This window comes from Stigmatopora nigra, chromosome 20 (assembly GCF_051989575.1).
Source record: "Stigmatopora nigra isolate UIUO_SnigA chromosome 20, RoL_Snig_1.1, whole genome shotgun sequence".
NCBI lineage: Eukaryota > Metazoa > Chordata > Actinopteri > Syngnathiformes > Syngnathidae > Stigmatopora > Stigmatopora nigra.
Window position 1 is genome coordinate 4,711,920 of NC_135527.1, and position 18,354 is coordinate 4,730,273.

At 41.6% G+C, this 18,354-nt stretch overlaps 1 protein-coding gene, 3 non-coding genes and 1 pseudogene across 4 annotated transcripts in view; 1 reads left to right on the forward strand and 4 right to left on the reverse strand.

Annotated features, from left to right (window-relative positions):
* LOC144213350 (uncharacterized) overlaps positions 1-18,354 on the reverse strand; it is a 324,366-nt gene that overhangs the window by 236,904 nt on the left and 69,108 nt on the right. The gene's annotated exons all lie outside the window — the stretch shown is intronic.
* Positions 1-18,354, forward strand: part of LOC144213374 (uncharacterized) — a 206,758-nt pseudogene that overhangs the window by 147,553 nt on the left and 40,851 nt on the right.
* On the reverse strand, positions 2,284-2,355 carry trnap-ugg (transfer RNA proline (anticodon UGG)). Its single transcript has one exon. It is a non-coding gene; the product is annotated as a tRNA-Pro (tRNA).
* trnae-uuc (transfer RNA glutamic acid (anticodon UUC)) lies at positions 4,973-5,044 on the reverse strand. The gene has a single exon. It is a non-coding gene; the product is annotated as a tRNA-Glu (tRNA).
* trnal-aag (transfer RNA leucine (anticodon AAG)) lies at positions 10,528-10,609 on the reverse strand. Its single transcript has one exon. It is a non-coding gene; the product is annotated as a tRNA-Leu (tRNA).

The following is an 18,354-nucleotide window of genomic DNA, read 5'->3' on the forward strand; positions in this document are numbered from 1 at the left end:
CGCCGTTCAAGCGGGAGCCTGTGGCAGTAGCTCTGCACCAAGGGTGTCAGACTCTTATGTTTTTCATGTTTTACAGCCCTTCTATCTTTTTTTAAATGACATTTTAATATTTCCTAATACATTCTTTTTTACTTTACTTTGTACTTTATAATTTTTACTTTAATGTTTTTCCAACTTTCCTTGTTCTGTTAGCCTGGCATCTTTCGGCCACTTCTTTTTTTTTGGGGGGGGGGGGGGGTACCGGCCAGCAATGCCTACGCTGTCACACACATGGAACTAGCTGTTACAATACGCAGCAGAAGGAAAAACACCTCGGTACCGCCGGGGGTCTGGAGCTGGACTAAATTGCTGGGAGAAGAGGCAACGCTTCTGACCAACCATTCCATCGTGGGATGGGATGGAAGAGCTGTCGGCCCCTACCAGCAACGGAGTCGAGGTTTTCTGTCCCTGCTGCTGTTTTCTTCATCTTCAGACTACTGAGTAACTGTGCGGACAAGCTTGCAAGAGCGACTCTGCGTATTCTCCACCTTGGTCACAGTCTGCAGCAGTTCCCCATCTCGTGGAAGACTTCCTGTGTGTGGTTCCAGTTTTTGCCCAACTTACAAGGTCGTTTTGAGTCCGATTCAGCTACCGCAACCAAATTGGCGCTGTTTAAGCAGCAGCCGGCGGCCACGGTAGCTTTGTCCACTCTTGTTCGTTTTGTGTTTTGCTGCTTTTATGTTTTAATGATTTGATGATTCCATTTACTTTGATTTGCTTTGTACTTTGTGCTTTTGTTTTGCTGTTCTGTGGGGTTCCAGTTTTTGTCCAACTTTACAATGTCTTTTTGAGTCCGATTCAGTTACCGCAACAAAAATGGCGCTGTTTAAGCGGCAGCCGGCGGCCACGGTAGCTTTGTCCACTCTTGTTCGTTTTGTGTTTTGCGGCTTTTATGTTTTAATGATTTGATGATTTTAATGATTGATGCTGTTTATTCTGTCTAATCACCCTCTTGCTACCTGCCACAATGTAATTTCCCGAATACGGGATGAATAAAGTTATCCAATCCAATCCAATTAAATGATCCTGTTCGGCTGGCTGATTTGGGATTTTTAGTTGACATAACGCGACATCTGAATGCGCTGAACACAAGCCTTCAAGGGCAAAATGCAGTGGTAAGCCAATTGTATTCACACATCAAAGCCTTTCGGACCAAGCTGCTACTTTTCCAAAGACACCTGTCACAGACAGACGCAGCCCAATACCACACATTTCCCGTCGCTGCAGGAAATTGTGACCAGTTTCCCACAGATCAATATCAGTGCGCAAATGACAAAGTATGCAGCAGACATCTCATCTCTGGTTGAGGAGTTTCGGCAGCGCTTTCAGGACTTTGCAGCTATTGAAAAGGAGATCACGCTTTTTTCCTCTCCTTTCTCCGTGAACCCTGATGATACTCCAGACCACCTGCAACTGGAGCTCATTGAGCTGCAGTGTGACGCCGAGCATCGCAGTCGGCACCAACAGCTCCCTCTCGTTAACTTCTACCGCCAGCTGGATGAAGGCAGGTTCCAATCTATTCGGACATTTGCTAAGAAAATGCTGAGCTTGTTTGGCTCCACATACATGTGCGAGAAGACATTCTCCGTTATGAACATTGACAAGAGCCGCATGAGGACGAGACTGAGTGACTCTCACGTGCGTGACGTCTTCCGCATCAAAACCACTGCTCTTGAGCCAGACCTGGACTACATACTGCAGTCAAGATCCCAGTATCACCCTTCACATTAGTGCAGGCAAGATATTTGTTAAGTCCTCTGAGTTGAATAAATTCTTAAATCTCAGTTCATTATTTTTTTTGTGATGGTCAAAATCAGTTTGAATATGCAGTGATCATTGTTTTGTTTTCACCACTGTTCCTACAGTGAGCATATAATAGTGAATAATATGTAATGTTTCACATGAACTTAGATATCCTTGATAGTTTTCTTAATTTTTTGTGGTTTGTGATTTCGGCAAAAACCTAAATGTAAAAAAAAGTGTAAATGTAAAAGTATGCCATTTGTAATTAAAAAAATCCCAAAAAGTTAATTTGTATTTAATGTTAATGGTTCAAAGAATGTCAGGCTAAATAGTCGGCCCCCACACATTTTCACCTTACCAAATCCGGCCCTCTTTGCAAAAAGTTTGGACACCCCTGCACTAGACCAATGAGCCAGGGGCTTTCCGACAATGACACTTTTCTTCTCAGGTGGCAAATGTGACATATCAACCCCCATAAAAGATCACACTTCAACAACGTAAGGGCTCGTCCGGGAGTTGGACCCGGGACCTCTCGTACCCAAAGCGAGAATCATACCACTAGACCAACGAGCCTGGTGTGCCCACACATGAGAAAAAAGTGTCATTGTATGGGCATCTTTGGCTCGTTGGACTCGTGGTATGATTCTCGCTTTAAGTGCTGGGGGCATTCAAACTTTACTCAACACTAAACAATGTGCTTTCTAAAGAAAGAAATGACTCCACTGCCTCAGCATTTAAAATCACGGGTAGCCCATTGAGTCAAAGTCAAGAATCAAGAATGAACTGACAAATAAAAGGGTTTAAATAAGGACAAGAAGTGAATCTTGATTGGAGATAGGATGATAGGGAAGTAGTCACAGCTGTGTTGGCCTGGGCAGGGCTTTGTCACAGGGGTGCAGCCACAGCTCCATGTACCTGCAGATGAAAAGAAACCACACACCCTATTACACAGTGTGTGTCCAGGCTGACAGCCGTAACACCTCCCCCCTCAAGAGTCAACCTGTTGACAAAATTGAACCACCAAACTGCCTCAATCAACCAATACAAGCCTGATACAACTCTCCTCCTAAACTCCCGAGACAGGGCATCAGCCATAACATATTCTGAGCCTCTTTTGTGATGAATAATCAAATTATAATTTTGAAGGACAAGCGCCCAGCGCATCAACCGCTGATTGTGGTTAAACATTTTATCCAGATTGTACACCTCGATTGGAGTTGAAGTAGATCCTACATAAACATCAAATAATTGGAACGCTAATAGCAGAGCAAGTGTCTCCTGTTCAATTGTAGAATATCGCTTTTGACTAGCTTTAAACTTCTTAGAGAAGTACGCAACGGGATGGACTAAACCATCTGGGTCCTGCTGGGTCAATACCGCGCCCACACCAATACCGCTCGCATCGACTTCAATAGAGAATGGTGAAGAAAAATCAGGAGCCCTGAGGACTCGGGCACTGCAAAGGCGAGCCTTACAGTTCTCGAATGCAGACTGGCGCTCAGTCGACCATAAAAAGGGCACGGAGAGACTTATCAGGTCAGTCGGGGGAGCGGAGACAGACGAGAAATTTCGGCAGAAACCACGATGGTAACCAGTCATGCCTAAAATTATTCGTAGTTCTCGCCTGTTGGTAGGAGGAGGAAAAGCCTGGATAGCAGCCACTTTTCACTCCAAGGGGCGGATCTTGCCACCACCCACCACCCACCACCCTACCCGAATATGTAACCTTGGCTTTACAAATTCAAATTTTGCCAAGTTCAGAGTGAGAGAGGCATCAACCAATCGTTGGAAAAAAGTTTGCAGCAAATATCCCGACAAAAAATGTGTCCCTTGATCTGTCTGCACAATCCGTGGAAGACCAAAAGTAGAGAAAAACTTGATCAGGGCCTTCACTACAGATGGGGAGGTAATATTTCGCAACAGAATGGCTTCGGGATAGCGCGTGGCCATACACATAACAGTCAGCAAGTATTGGTTGCCAGATTTGGTTTGTGGAAGGGGACCAACACAATCTACTAGAATGTGTTCAAAGGGTTCCCCCATGATGGGTATTGGACGTAAAGGAGCATGTGGGTGCCACCGATTAGTCAATTTAGTCATCATTGCCTGGGGGCCCACGGGAGCGGGTGAGTGGGCCTCCGTCAAGACAGACGCCGATAATGGCCCCATGGGGAGTACAGGGCATCCCATGGGACCCACCCATACACCATCCCCTCGTTTTACAGCACCCGCATGTGCCCACACAGTCCGTTCCTCTGGAGAGGCCGACTGCTGAGCCTGCAGAACCACACAGACAGACAAACTCTCATGCACAGTCTCGGAGTCAAGGGCAGTGGCCAATAGAACCAGATTAGAAGGATTATCTACTACGTATGCAGCGATTGACTTTGCTAACTGGTCAGCCGCATGGTTCCAAGAACCTTCTGAAAACGGTCTTGATAGATTATGTCATCGTCTGTGTCATAAAATAACGGACAATGAAAATAATCCATGGGCGAATGGTGAGGTCGGATTGAGTCAATGAATGATTTCCAGGGGTAATGAACAGACAACAGTCCCCCAGTGGCCGGAGTTTCAGGCTCAAGACGTGACCAATAGACTGTTGCTACATCCGATTCTTGCTGCAAATGACACATCAACCATTGTCCACGTTTTCGTGCTGATTGTGAACACGGAATCTTTGAGCCATTTGGTAAAGTCACTGTGAGGCCATCCGGCCCACATAGGATAGTAGCTCCAATAAATATCAACAAGTCTCTTCCCATCAAGTTCACAGGCGTTCAGGGTGAATGAACATAGGAATGGTAGAGAGTCTGTCTCAGGTGGGGGATTTCAGTTCGGAGAGGTCAGGTAATAGGCAATTGGGATTTGTTTCCGGAAAGTATAGAGGTGCAGTATTTCTGAGTCCAGACATTTAATTCAAAGTTTCCCACACCAGGAGTCGAACCTGGAACACTTGTCTGAAAACCAGGATTCCTGACCACTAGACCATATGGGATATTTCTTAGGATCCTGATCCAGATCAAGTAGAAGTATGAAGCTTTGATGATAGACTCATTAAAATACCACATCATTAGCAACAGACATCTACTCGTTTAGAAGTGGGAAAGGCTTGTGCAAAACAGTAGTTATTTGTTTCTGGAAATTATAGTAGTTCAATAGTTCTCAATCCATCCACATAGTATGAGGTTTCCCATACCGGGAGTCGAACCCGGGCCACCTGGGTGAAAACCAGGAATCCTTACCGCTAGACCATATGGGATATACCCTGGGCTGCTGATCCAGATCAAGTAGAAGCATGCAGTTTGGATGATAGACTCATGAAAGTACATTGGGATCTCGCTACTTCGCGGTTCACCCATTGCGGCTTCAGAGCTTCGCGTTTTTTTAATGAAAAAATAAATAAATAATGAAAAATATTACATTGAAATTAGAAATTACATTATTTTACAAAATAATAGTAATTGCATCATTTTACAAGATTTTAAGACACAATGAATGCACGTATGCGCAAAGCATCACCTGCATAAACGCAAGCTGATTGGCCAGCTGAATACTAACTGAATACTTGACTTCCCATTGGCCCATTCACTACAGCAGCTCAAGCTTCTCTCGATGCCCATTCTCAGTCCACGCTTATCTCGTGCTATACAGTACGCTTCCCGCCAAGTAAAGTGTAAAGGTTTTGTGAATCCCTTCGTGATGCCTCCCAAATGATCTTTATCCCTTGGTGCATCTAGGGAACCGAATAAAAAGCGAAAGATGTTAACAATTAACGGAAAAGTGAGTTTATTGGACAGGTTGAGAGCAGGAAATAGCTACGCGAGCGTAGCCCGACAATCTGGTCGACAATGGAGGGTCTCATCTCCTCCATTGAAGAGCCCAGAAATTGATGATACATGGTAAGAGCTGTCAAATTCAGCAATCGTATTGATGACGTCATGGCTGTTTATAGGCACATCTTCATCAACCAAAAAAATAAACAACGTTCACAACTTCTGATAACCTTGTTTCTTATGCGCAAAAAATCAGCAGAAGATCATCCATCCGGACTACTATGTTAGCTAATTGTGTTAGTTAATTGTAGTTTGCTTGTTTTTGAAAGCTGAATATCGATAATTGGTAAATTGTTTGTAAGAACAGTGTTCTAGACCCTCAATTGTCATTGTAAACAGACAACATATTTTACAGTTTTTTACTATAATGTATTTGATTTGTTTGTATGCATCAACATGGCACCTGCATTCTGATGTAGAATTAAACACCTGAATGAACAGCATATAGTTTGTTGGTGCTTTTGTGCACGTGGATACGATTTTTTAAGCATTTTTGAAGGGGCGCCGCTACCTCGCGGATTTTCAGTTTTCGCAGGTGGTCTCGGTCCCCATTAACTGCGATAACCGAGGTTCAACTGTATTAAGTTAATCCATTTTTTAACCAATGAAAATTTACGCGACAATATTAATTTAGAATGTCATAGGCAATTTCACATTGACCCAGATCGGTTGAACATATTTTCTTTGTCAGTTTGTATTTACAAATTCACTTGGAAGGCCAATTTAAAGCATCACTGTTGGGTTTATTCTGTATTACTATTATAATAGTCGTATTAATTCATTTCTTTGTTAAATCATTCTCTTTCTATTCTCTGTATTAATTCCTTTCTTTGTTTAAATCATTCTCTTTCTATTTTCAAAGTGTTGCGAGGTCACGAGTATTGCCAAGTCATCTTTAACCTGGACGGCCTGTTCCAGGATGGTTATACAAACAATCCACCCAATCTGGGTCCTTGAGATTTGGTGGGCCCTTGGTGATGAGGCCAGGGCTATTCGGCCAATAACAAGAATGTTGTTATCGTTATGTAACCGTGCACTTCGGGCTTTTCTGTATGTAACCATTATATGATTATGATTATATTATATGATTCTTAGGTCAAGGAAGTTGTATAATTACTCTAATCTAAATGTGTTAGGTCTAGTCTCCTGTTTTTGTTATTGGTAAAATAATTTGATTGTTATTGTAGTCCCAGATGTTGTTTTTACTCATACGTGATGGAATGATCAACAACTCTGTAACTTGTTTTTATTCATGACCATAAGAGTGGGACGAAAACGTCTATTCGAGGAGACGTTCGGAAGTTGTAAGGAGACACTTGCTGAAACGCTCCCCTTCGGAGGTATTACCCATTGTCATCCATTTCTATTTAATTAAATGTCAATAATTGAATAAGATGTTTGCCTGCAGTTATTGATAATTACGGACGAAAGTAATTATTAATGAACCTAACAATCACAGAACAAATCCACACAGGAAAAAAAAACGTTTCCCCTGCCCAGTGTGTGGTCAAACATTCAATCACAAGAACACCTTTAAAAAACACACAACATCTCATACTGGTAAAACGAAAAATGTCTTCCTGCTCAATTTGTATATTAACATTAGCTAATAGCTGTTATCTTGATTATGTTAATTGTGCCGCCGAACGTCTTGTATTTGTGTTTTTCATTGAAATGGAAGTTCTTAACTGAAAAAAGGATGACTGTAAATTGCAGAACTCACCGTGGATGTGACAGTCCACGACCGTTCAAGACCGAGATGCTTGTGCTAGTGGTCCTCAGGAGCTCAGTCAGCAGGAGGGAATCGTCATGTGCCTCTGTATGCCTGCTTGGATTAGTCTGATTGATTAAATTTGTGAGTCAGCTTGTCATTTCTCAACCGAGAGGAAGCAGAGTGGCGCAGCGGAAGCGTGCTGGGCCCATAACCCAGAGGTTAATGGATCGAAACCATTCTCCGCTACTTACAATCATTTCTTATTTAAAGAAGCAAAATACCTCACCTTCAAGTGTTGCAGTTGCAGTGAAAAACTGATCTTGACATTTATTAATTATTAAAATGAATAACTCACTTCACATTCTTCTCAAGGATGCCCACCGATCAAAAATCGTATCAGGATTTTACGAAAATCGGGCCCAATGCATCATTCTCAGAGTATTGGAATCGAACAAAAACAAGATTTTTTGATTTATTGAATTTACATTTGGGATGGCCCGGTGGTGCGGGTGGCCTCACAGCTCTGGGGTTCTGGGTTCAAGAACAGGTCGGTCCACCTGTGTGGAGTTAGGATGTTCTCCAAAAGCCTGCGTGGGTTTCCTCCGGGTACTCCGGTCTCCTCCTGCATTCCAAAAACTCGCATGTTAGGCTGATTCTAGTAAGTGTCATTAGCTGCCATTGACAGGGAGGGATATTCAATTTATTTTGACTGCAAACCCTCCAGTCAAATTGGATTGGATGCCTATCCTCAATTGGAGTGAAATAGGATTACTTGCTCTGGCAGATAATGAGTTAAGATAGCAGGTAACAAAATGATCCATAAGGGTCAGGCTAAAATGCTCTGACACATTTGTAGGTTTAAAAAAATGTAAATAAAGTCAAGAAACATGTTGGGGTCATTCTGAGATGCTATTATATGTGTGCATTTACTGATTTTTATATGAAATTGTCTTCAATTTGTCTGAAAAGAACTCGGGATCGTAACAAGTCACCGTGTCCTCGTTCCAAGGACTGTTTGCTGGACCTTTACACAAGGAATGCAGGCCTAGAAGGACACTTAAGAAGATGCTGATGCAGCAAGATCACTATCCAAGCAATCTTCGTGATTACTCGCATATTGTCGTAAATCGTGACGCTCTTTCCGCTTCTTTATGGCATTAGAATGTGGAATGAAGGCTTGTTGGTTCAAATTCCAATGGAGTTTTGTTTTGAGTTTCCCCTTAATTGTTATTATTGAATACTTGATATGCTATGATTGTTGCAGGTGTTGATTTTGCTTCCGCAGTTGGATTAATCAATAACATTTTAATTGTTTTGATTTATGGCCTTAAAGGGGCAGGAGAAATTACCGCACGGTAGAATTATTCGTTACAAGGACGATGTCGGAATGTATTCTCCCTTGAAAGTGGATCACCAGAGATGCCAAATTAATCAAATGTATATAATTGAATCAGGTATGTATAGGCACCCTAGGCTCGTTGGTCTAGTGCAGGGGTGGCCAACCCGCGGCTCCCGAGCCGCATGCGGCTCTTTGCCCGGTTTCATGCAGCTCCTACGTCCATATCAAAGTTTGTATTTGTGTTTTATTTTTATTTGCGTGTGCACTTCGCTTGAGTTCAATACGGTATTTTCGTCCAATGCGCATGTGCTTGGGATGAAAATACCTCAAAGTTTCCCAGTAGGAGCAAACTCATTTCAGTAAACGTTTTTAACAGAGTGGGAGAGCTCCCGTGAACCAGAAGCGACAATGAGCGGCGTCGCGCACACAAAAAGTATCCCAAAGATCGAGCGTCGGCTGAAAAAGCCACACCCCCTGCGAGGCAGACCAAGGCGAGAGTGCTCAGCCGGGAGCAGCCAATAGGAGAGCGAGGTGTACACTCACGTGGTGGGTGCGCTAGTTAAAAGCCATTCATAATAAATGACAGCTCACAAGGAGCGAATATTGCGCAAAAATAGGCTCTGATTTTATGACAGAAGTAAGTAACATGCATAGTAAAAGAAAAACGCTATTGTAAATAATTATATTTTTGTTTGTGGACTTGGTTGAACTGAGAGTTTGTCTGTGTGAGACAGTGCACACAATGTTCATTGTTGATAATGACTGGCCTGTGCTGTTAGTACTGTAGGAGTCAATTTATGTCATTACTATGCTGGTGTGTGACATTTACAATAAATCTGGCTGAGCAAAGGTATGTGTGTGATGTGGCTCTTTGCGGTAACACAGTAAAAATGTGGCTCTTTGCGGTAACACAGTAAAAAATGCGGCTCTTGGTCTCTGACTGGTTGGCCACCCCTGGTCTAGTGGTATTATTCTTGCATAGGATGTGAGAGGTTTTGGGTCCAACTCCCAGATGAGCCCTTGCTTTGACGAATTGTGATTTATTATGGGTGTTGATATGTGACATACTTCACCTGAGAAAAAAAGTGTCACTTTTTGGGCACACCAGGCTCGTTGGTCTAGTGGTATGATTGTGGCTTTGGGTGCGAGAGGTCCCGGGTCCAATTCCCGGACGAACCCCTTGCTTTGTCGAATTGTGATCTATTATGGGGCTTGATATGTCACATTTGCCAGGTGAGCAAAAAGTGTCACTGTAGGTAAGGCCCTAGCTCATTGCTTTAGTGGTATAAGGTTGCCATGGGTCCCGGGTCCAACTCCCGGACGGGCTCCTGCTTTGTGATTTTTGGTGGGGTGATATGGGACATTAGCCATCTGTGAAAAAGGTTTAATTCTGTGGGCACCTCTGATGAGCCTTTGTTTTGTCAAAATGTTATCTACTATGGAAATTTAATTTCATTTGAATTAGACTCAATGGAGTGGAGGGGCCCTTACCAAACCAACACATTGTCACGCGGCCAGTTCACGGTCATAACTTTGATTGGTTTGTGAGAGAGTTATGTAACAGTCATGGCAAAACATGCCGTTTGGACAACATAATGTGAGCAGAAGGCAACTTCCCCTGGCAAGTAAAAAGCGGCTTTTCTCTTTTTTGGCAGTTTTGTCCCAGAGAAAGAAACTCAGTGGTTAAAATATGCCCCGACAAACGCTATTTCGGCCCATTTTTGTTTATTTTGTCTATTTTTTGCAAATTTCTATTTTTACACAAAAGAGTATGTTTTTCCAAGTTTTATGAAATTTGGTTATGAAATTTTAGTTTAAATGTCAGGGAAGAGCCATTTTCATTTAAAACAGAATGTTGGCAGTGGTGGGATTTGAACCCACGCCTCCTGAGAGACTGGAGCCTTAATCCAGCACCTTAGACCGCTCGGCCACACTACCTTAGGTAAGGAGGATGAAGGGTTTCACAAACCTATAGCAATCAATCCCAGATCTCAGAGGGTGCAGTGAGACACCCGGCTGACTTGCAGGCAGGCGTGGCCTCAATTCCCAATGGTGCCGGGATGATTGGGAGTGCAAATGTTTTTTTGTGCCCTACGGCTGACTGGTGTTGTCTGCCTTTCGCTTGAAGTCTGGAGGGATAGACTCCAGCTACCCCCGCAACTAGGATGTGTAGTATGGAAGATGAATGAATGAAATTGACATTACTGTGGAGTATAGAATGTATTCTTTGTACTTTTATTCAGTATAGTCACTGGGATAGAATTTTGCAGAGCCTAGTGGAAAGTTCCATCAAGACACCTATGGGTTTGGGGCGCGTCATTGTTGGGTCTGAAGTTACAGATCCCCATGTTGGGTCTGAAGTTACAGATCCCCATGTTGGGTCTGAAGTTACAGATCCCCATGTTGGGTCTGAAGTTACAGATCCCCATACTTACCAACCATGCACAAAGGAAAAACGAGGCATGAGACTGTGTTATATTTTAAAGCAACCGCGCGGCTGGGGAAGGTTGGAGGCGCGTGTCCTCAATGGACACGTGCTCGGCTCTGCTGACCTACTCCTCTCTCCAAGTCCCAAGTCGCGCTTTTTAATAAGTTTCAGCACTGATGTCATGAAAAGGTACAACAGTCACTGAGACATGTTAAAGACATCATTATGATTATTGACGGGTTGTTCTTTGTCATAGGGAATTTGGATGTCACGAATCCTTGCATATAATATTTCAATCCGCGTCACGGTTAAATGTCATAGGGACCTTCAATCAATATTACAATCATCAGTGTCACCACCATCATAGGTGTCACTAAGTGTCACTGTTTGGCTGCGGATTTGTCATAGAGCCAATAGGAAATATGTATGTCCTTTGAAATGCACTTGTTAATGTTTTATGCAACTTTACAGTCATATACCAAGACACACCCATTTCTTTGTTCACCTCTTCCCACTTTAAGTTTGTACCTAGGTCACATGACCCTTTGTTAATAAAACTAGCTCAACTGTTGGGGGTACTAGCTAGGGATCCGAACTGGTCAGGCTGGGGGATGGACACATCTCTCAGCGCTGGCTACTCTGACCCCTCCTTCATCTGAAGTCTTTGAATATCTCATCAAGCCGACTCTCCGTGTGCTACTTCTGATCCGAAGTTATTGAATGTATATGGTTTTAAACCTGACATCATTACAGTAAAAGTTGGTTGAAGACAACAACTAATCACTGTGATTATTTCTCGCTGTCTTTCAGCAATATGAAAATGCAGGGTGCAATACTATTTGACCGGTTACCGGCTAAATAGCCCCTGGGACTATTCGACCGGTCACCGGCTAAGGAGCCACTGCCATATATATTAACAGGGGTTTTATACTCGTGGACTGCAACACACATCATTGATCCATTTACAAATAGAATGTTTGAATAAACCTTATGAATGATAATAACACTTTTATTTCTGTTAAAAAAGAACACAACATATCGACAAAAATCAGCAATTCGGACACAATGTGTCTCCCATTAGTGATGCCCCCCTCCCCCGAAATTTCCAAATATAGATTGAATATTATACATACGTGAAACATCTTATTTAGAACGGAAGGTTGGCATTACGGGAAACTGTCTTTCCCATCACGCACCTCTGACCGGAAATGCGAGGAGGGAACAAAGATGGCCGTATAGAGGGCGCTTACTCTGCGAATATTTGACTTTTTGCCCGTCTGATTTGTCGTTTAATTTCAGTCACTTAACTAAACTGAAGTATTTACGACGTGTCTAGCATTTAATAACTTTACGGATTCAACATCAGTAATCCATCTTAAAACTGTGCCGCCATGAAAACAAAAACATCAAAATTGCAGGAGGAACTTTTTTGACGTAATAGAGGACCATACACGTCACCAGCACCCTGTTGATTGCAAATTAATGCAAGCAAAAGTTATTCTTCACAGACTAGAAGGTAGGTTCATGTTTGATGAGCATTTGCTCGGCATGTTTTATATTATCCGTGTCCAAATGTTATTAATTGATGTTGCAATTTGCAATATATGTGAGACTATTTAGGTATGTGTACATTTTATTATCTCCCAATTCCATTTTAAAAGCCTGCAGTTGGGAATACAACCCGCGAATTAAAACAATTGCCGTTTGTGAAGACTGTGACTGCGTCTATTGGTCCGAAAATTCATGAAACAAAATAAACCCCCACCCACTCAGCCGAACCCCAATTTACAAATTTCTCAAATTTAAAAAAAGAAACGCCTGTCTTCTTTGATATTGTATCATTTTAGCTCCACCCTCAAACATGCACAAACCCTGAATCACTAAATGAAACACAATATATGAAAATGCGCAAAATTTAAATCAATCAACATAATCTGAATTCACCACTATTTTGTTTTAAATTGTGTACTGGATGACTGGATCGAACCTAAAACGTGACTTTTCTTGTATACATTTTTGCAAAATATTCAACCATGCTTTGATAATAAACTTGTAAAAGTAAGAACAAATATTTCCCGTTTTTAAATACATGTCGGTATACATATCTTTTTGTCTTTGCAGGTTTCAGGGAAAATCTTAGACCTGATGGGCAAGAGTTTGTTGGTCTTAAAGAGGAAGTTGAGCTCCCCCAAATCAAAGAGGAGGAGCCAGGTTTCCCTCAACAACAAATGAGAGAAGAGCGACTTCCAATCAAGATGTAGGACGATGATGTCACCTGGTCAACCTGTGAGGTGTCGATGAGGCAAGGTGATCTTGGCAGAGCCAGGGGAGGGGCAGAACCTGCAAACACCTCCTCATGGCCCCGAATTAAAGAGGAGGAGCCAGAGTTCTCTCAACAAACAATGATAGATGAGCAACTCCCAATCAAAAATGAGGAAGATTATGCCACCTGGTCACCTGGTGAGTCCGTGAAGTGGGATGATATGGGCGTGGCCAGCGTAGGGGTGGAGCTTCTGAGCGGCAGCTCAACAGACGGATGGCAAGCAGAAAGTTCAATTTCTCCTTTACCAGATAGTGACGACTTGCTTCACGACGATGTTAACGATGAAAGTTTTAAGGAAAATCCCAGAGGTGACAAACTCAGCAAATGCGTTCAGTGTGGGAAAACATTTGGGAAAAGGTCTAATTTGAAAAGAATTATGATGAGCCACATGGGTGAAACAACAATTTTTTGCTCAGTTTGCAGACAAAGATTCATCCCCAAAGTCAAATTAAAACGCTGCACTGGTGATGAATCATTTTCCTGTTCATTCTGCGGTAAAGAATTTTCTCAAAAGAAAAATTTACAAAGACATACTAGAACCCACACTGGAGAAAAAACATTTTCATGCTCATTTTGTGGTAAAACATTCACACACAAAGGGAGTTTAAAAGTACACGCAAGAACCCACACTGGTTAAAAAACATTTTCGTGCTCAGTTTGTGGTAAAACATTTACAGATAAGGGAATGTTAAAAACCCACATAAGAATCCACACTGGTGAAAAACCATTTTCGTGTTCAGTTTGTGGTAAAACTTTTACAGATAAGGGAACGTTAAAAGTACATACAAGAACCCACTCTGGTGAAAAACCATTTTCATGCCCAGTCTGTGGTCAAAGCTTTTCTCAACGGCAACATTTAAAAACCCACACAACAACCCACACTGGTGAAAAACACTTTTCGTGCCCACTTTGCGTTAAAGCTTTTTCTCATGAGCACGATTTAAAAAGACACACAAGAACCCAGACGGGTGACAAACCATTTTCGTGTTCAGTTTGTGGTCGAAAATTCACACGGAAGGGAAGCTTAAATAGTCACGCAAGAACACACACTGGTGAAAAAACATTTTCATGCTCAGATTGTGGGCAAACATTCACACAGAAGGGAAACCTAAATCGTCACGCAAGAACCCACACTGGCGAAAACCATTTTCGTGCACAGTTTGTGGTCAAGCATTTACACAGAAGGGAAGCTTAATGAGGCACGCAAGAACCCACACTGGTGAAAAAACATTTACCTGCCCAGTTTGTGGTCAAGCATTCGCTTACAAGGAAAACTTAAAACAACATTTATGCACATGACAACCCACATTGGTGAAAAAACGTATTCCTGCGCAGTTGATGACACAAATGTGGGAAGTAGTGGCCAAAAAACAATTGCTTGCTTCATCAATTTCTGCATGAAAGGCAATTATATTCTTCATTTTAATTTTTTTCGTCTTAATTTTCAATTTTCTGTAATATAATTCCACACTATAAAATATCTTCAGTTAAAGACATTCTTAAGAAATTTTAAACACTTCATCTTGAAAATGAAATTAAACTATTGCGTGTTATGAATATTATAATTTATATATAGAATCTAGGATGTGTCTTCTTCTTGTAGGAATATGGTATAAAACACATTTAATTTTCTGTAAAAAAAATGTATAATGTCTTTATACTTTTGTCCTTTTATAAAATGTATCATGTTTTTAAACCGATTCACTGCAATACACATTATTTTGGTCGTTCCAATAAAGCTCTCTTTTGGGGAAAAATACTTTTTGGGTTTGATTTTAACAAAATGTTTAGTTTTAAATGTTGAAAGAATGGACAAACAAAGTAACTAGGACTAAATAACACAGACTTGGGTTAACAAGACGTTGAAAACAGGTGGGCGACGACATGCACAGGTGAAGGCAATGGACAATCACAAGAAAGAGAAAAAGCCAAGAAAAAATCTTTACAAAACAACACAAACCTAAAAAAAGATTTTACCAGGTTTATATCCAGGTAAGTAATTCCATAAAACACAAACATGCCCTTCCTATTTTGCATAAATGAACATGCTTAGGTATGTAAATATATTCATAGTTATCAAGGTAGTATATTTATGATAAAACCAATGAGAAGCAATTTTGTGATGCATTCAAAATACTATACATTGCCTCCATAATTTAGTCATATATGACTTTTTGCACGGCAACAAGCTCGTAAAATAAGAAACTAATTTAAATTAACTTGATTACGGTGCAGATGTGACATGATAAAGTGTTTAAATTATTAATGATTGCATGTGTGATGTACAACTAGTTTTGGATTGGAAGTTTATCAGTGTTCGATTATTGATGCCTTGATCCAAATAGCAAGAGTGACATGTTAAAGTCTGAATCGGTATTCGATTATTGATGTCTCGGTGCACATAGGTGAAGGCACGGGAGATTTTTAGTCATTACAGTAAAAATTGGATTGAAGACAACGACTAATCTCTGCGGGATTATTTCCCCCTGTGTTTCAAGTTATGAAAATGGAGGGTGCAACACAGACACACTCCAAAATAAATTGAATCTAACCTTACACTAAACTTAATACTAATTTTGTTTTACATTTTTATACCTTTCTTCTCCCAGCCGGAATGGCTCTGTTTGCCCCGCCTCCACCCTGACTTTCGGATACAACCTAAAGAGGGTTGTTTGCTTTTGTCTTCCCTTCAAAATATTCCGAAAATGATGCTCACAAATGTCCTCACAATAGGATAACGCGCGGCCACTTGTCAACGAGTAGTATAAATGGTGGTCCGTGCATTTTCTCGTAGTGCCTTCAACGAATCAATCCAACCCTCAAAAACTATTTTATGGCTATAAAACCTCGACTGCAGCTACAGCTGCAACACAAAAATAATCAATAGATAAATGCATAATAATGGGCATAATCCATTTCCTGGAAGCATTTATTGATTAAATAAAAATACTGGAGCTTACAACTGGGCCAGTGGGGTGATTTCCCCGGGAAAAGACAGCGATGGATGTCAATGGTGAAATGGCAAAAAATGCACTTAAACTGGGGTAAAATCCACTTCCTAGCAGCATTCATTGATTAAATACAAACACTGGAGCTTTTCAGATATCAGAACTTGGCCCACAACTGAAATATTATTTAGTATTATAGCCATATTTTACTCACAAAAAATCCTTTTTTCACTGTACACAATATCCATCCTCTTTTCTTTCTTCTTTTATATTGCCATCCAAGCTAATGCTGGAAGTCAAGCATGTCCTGTCTGGCATAGTCCGTCTTGAAAATGGCTTTAGATCAACACAACAATATATTTGCTTGTGCAGCCCGCTCCAAATACAGTTTGGTAGCTCTGGCTAATGACTAGCCTCATAGTTGGTGAAAGCGATGACGTATCCCTCCACCTGCAACAAGGCAATGACGTATCCCTACGCCCGCTATATTACATTGTGGTGTTGCCAACTCGAAATCTGATTGGTTAAAGCAACAGTCTTATCGACGCTTGTTTTAATGCAGCAGGGCCCGCAGAACTGATTGTGAAGGCTGTGAGGCAGATTTCTGACCCTGGCAACAAATAATGGCTCAAATGTGGTTGGTTGAATGCTTCAATATGAAAACACACATCTAGAAGTAGTGCAACCAGGAAGAAAGGAAGCTAACAGACAATTTGGAATTATTTAATAAGTATTGATGGACAATGACATGATTCAGATATTTCTTAGGGTATCAGAGAAGGCCTTGAAGGCCCCGACGGCCCACCACTGCCGTACAAGTGTAATGAGATTTAATGCTTTCACCATGTAGTGCACAAATATCAACAACATACAGACAAAAAATAATCAACAAATAAGAACTAAGCTTCAGCCCAGTGATGCAAGTGGTTAGCACATCGACCTTACAGCTCTGGAGTCCTGGGTTCAAATCCAAGTCGGTCCAGCTGCGTGGAGTTTGCATGTTCTCCCTGGGCTTGCGTGGGGTTTCTCAGGGTACTCCGTTTTCCTCCCGCATTCCTAAAAAAGCATGCATGGTAGGCCGATTGGACACTAAATTAACCTAGGTATGAGTGTGTGCGTGAATGGTTGTCTCTTTGTGCCCTGCGATCGTCTGTTCACTGATTCAGGGTGTCACCTGCCTCTGGCCTGAAGTCAGCTGAAATAAACTACAGCATAACCCTGGAGAGGATAGAGCCGTTCAGAAAATGGAAATTATGAATGTCATTTGTGCAATGTTTCACAGCATTTGAGAGGCTCACCTCGTATGAAGCCGTGCACTTGACTCAGCCGTTGCACTCCAAAAATCAGAGCTTTGTGGGATTTTTTTTCATTTTAGGTTCATAAAATTAAAACACATTTTTGATTCTTGACTTTTTTTTTTTTTTTAAACCTAAAAATGTGTCATTTTAGCCTGACCCTTATGGATCATTTTGTTTCTTGCTATCTTAACACATTATCTGCCAGAGCAAGTGATCCTATTTCCCTCCCATTGACGACGAGAGGCATCCAATCCAATTTGACTGGAGGGATTGCAGTCAAAATGGATTGGACATCTCTACCTGTCAATGGCAGCTAATGACGCTCACACTTAGTGGCAATTTAGAATGTCCAATCAGCCTAACATGCATGTTGTTGGAATGTGGGAGGAGACTCGATTACCTGGAGGAAACCCACGCAGGCCTGGGAAGAACATGCAAACTCCACACGGGTGGACCGACCTTTTCTTGAACCCAGAACCCCAGAGCTGTGAGGCCACCCGCACCACCACCCCCCCCCCCAAATGTCACTCAGTACATTAAAAAAATCTTGTTTTAACCCGATTCCAATACTCAGAAAATGACGCGATCGGGCCCGATTTCTAATAAATTCTGATACGATTTTCGATCGGTGGGCAATCCTTATGAAGAATGTGAAGTGAGTTATTAATTTACAGAATTAATAATTG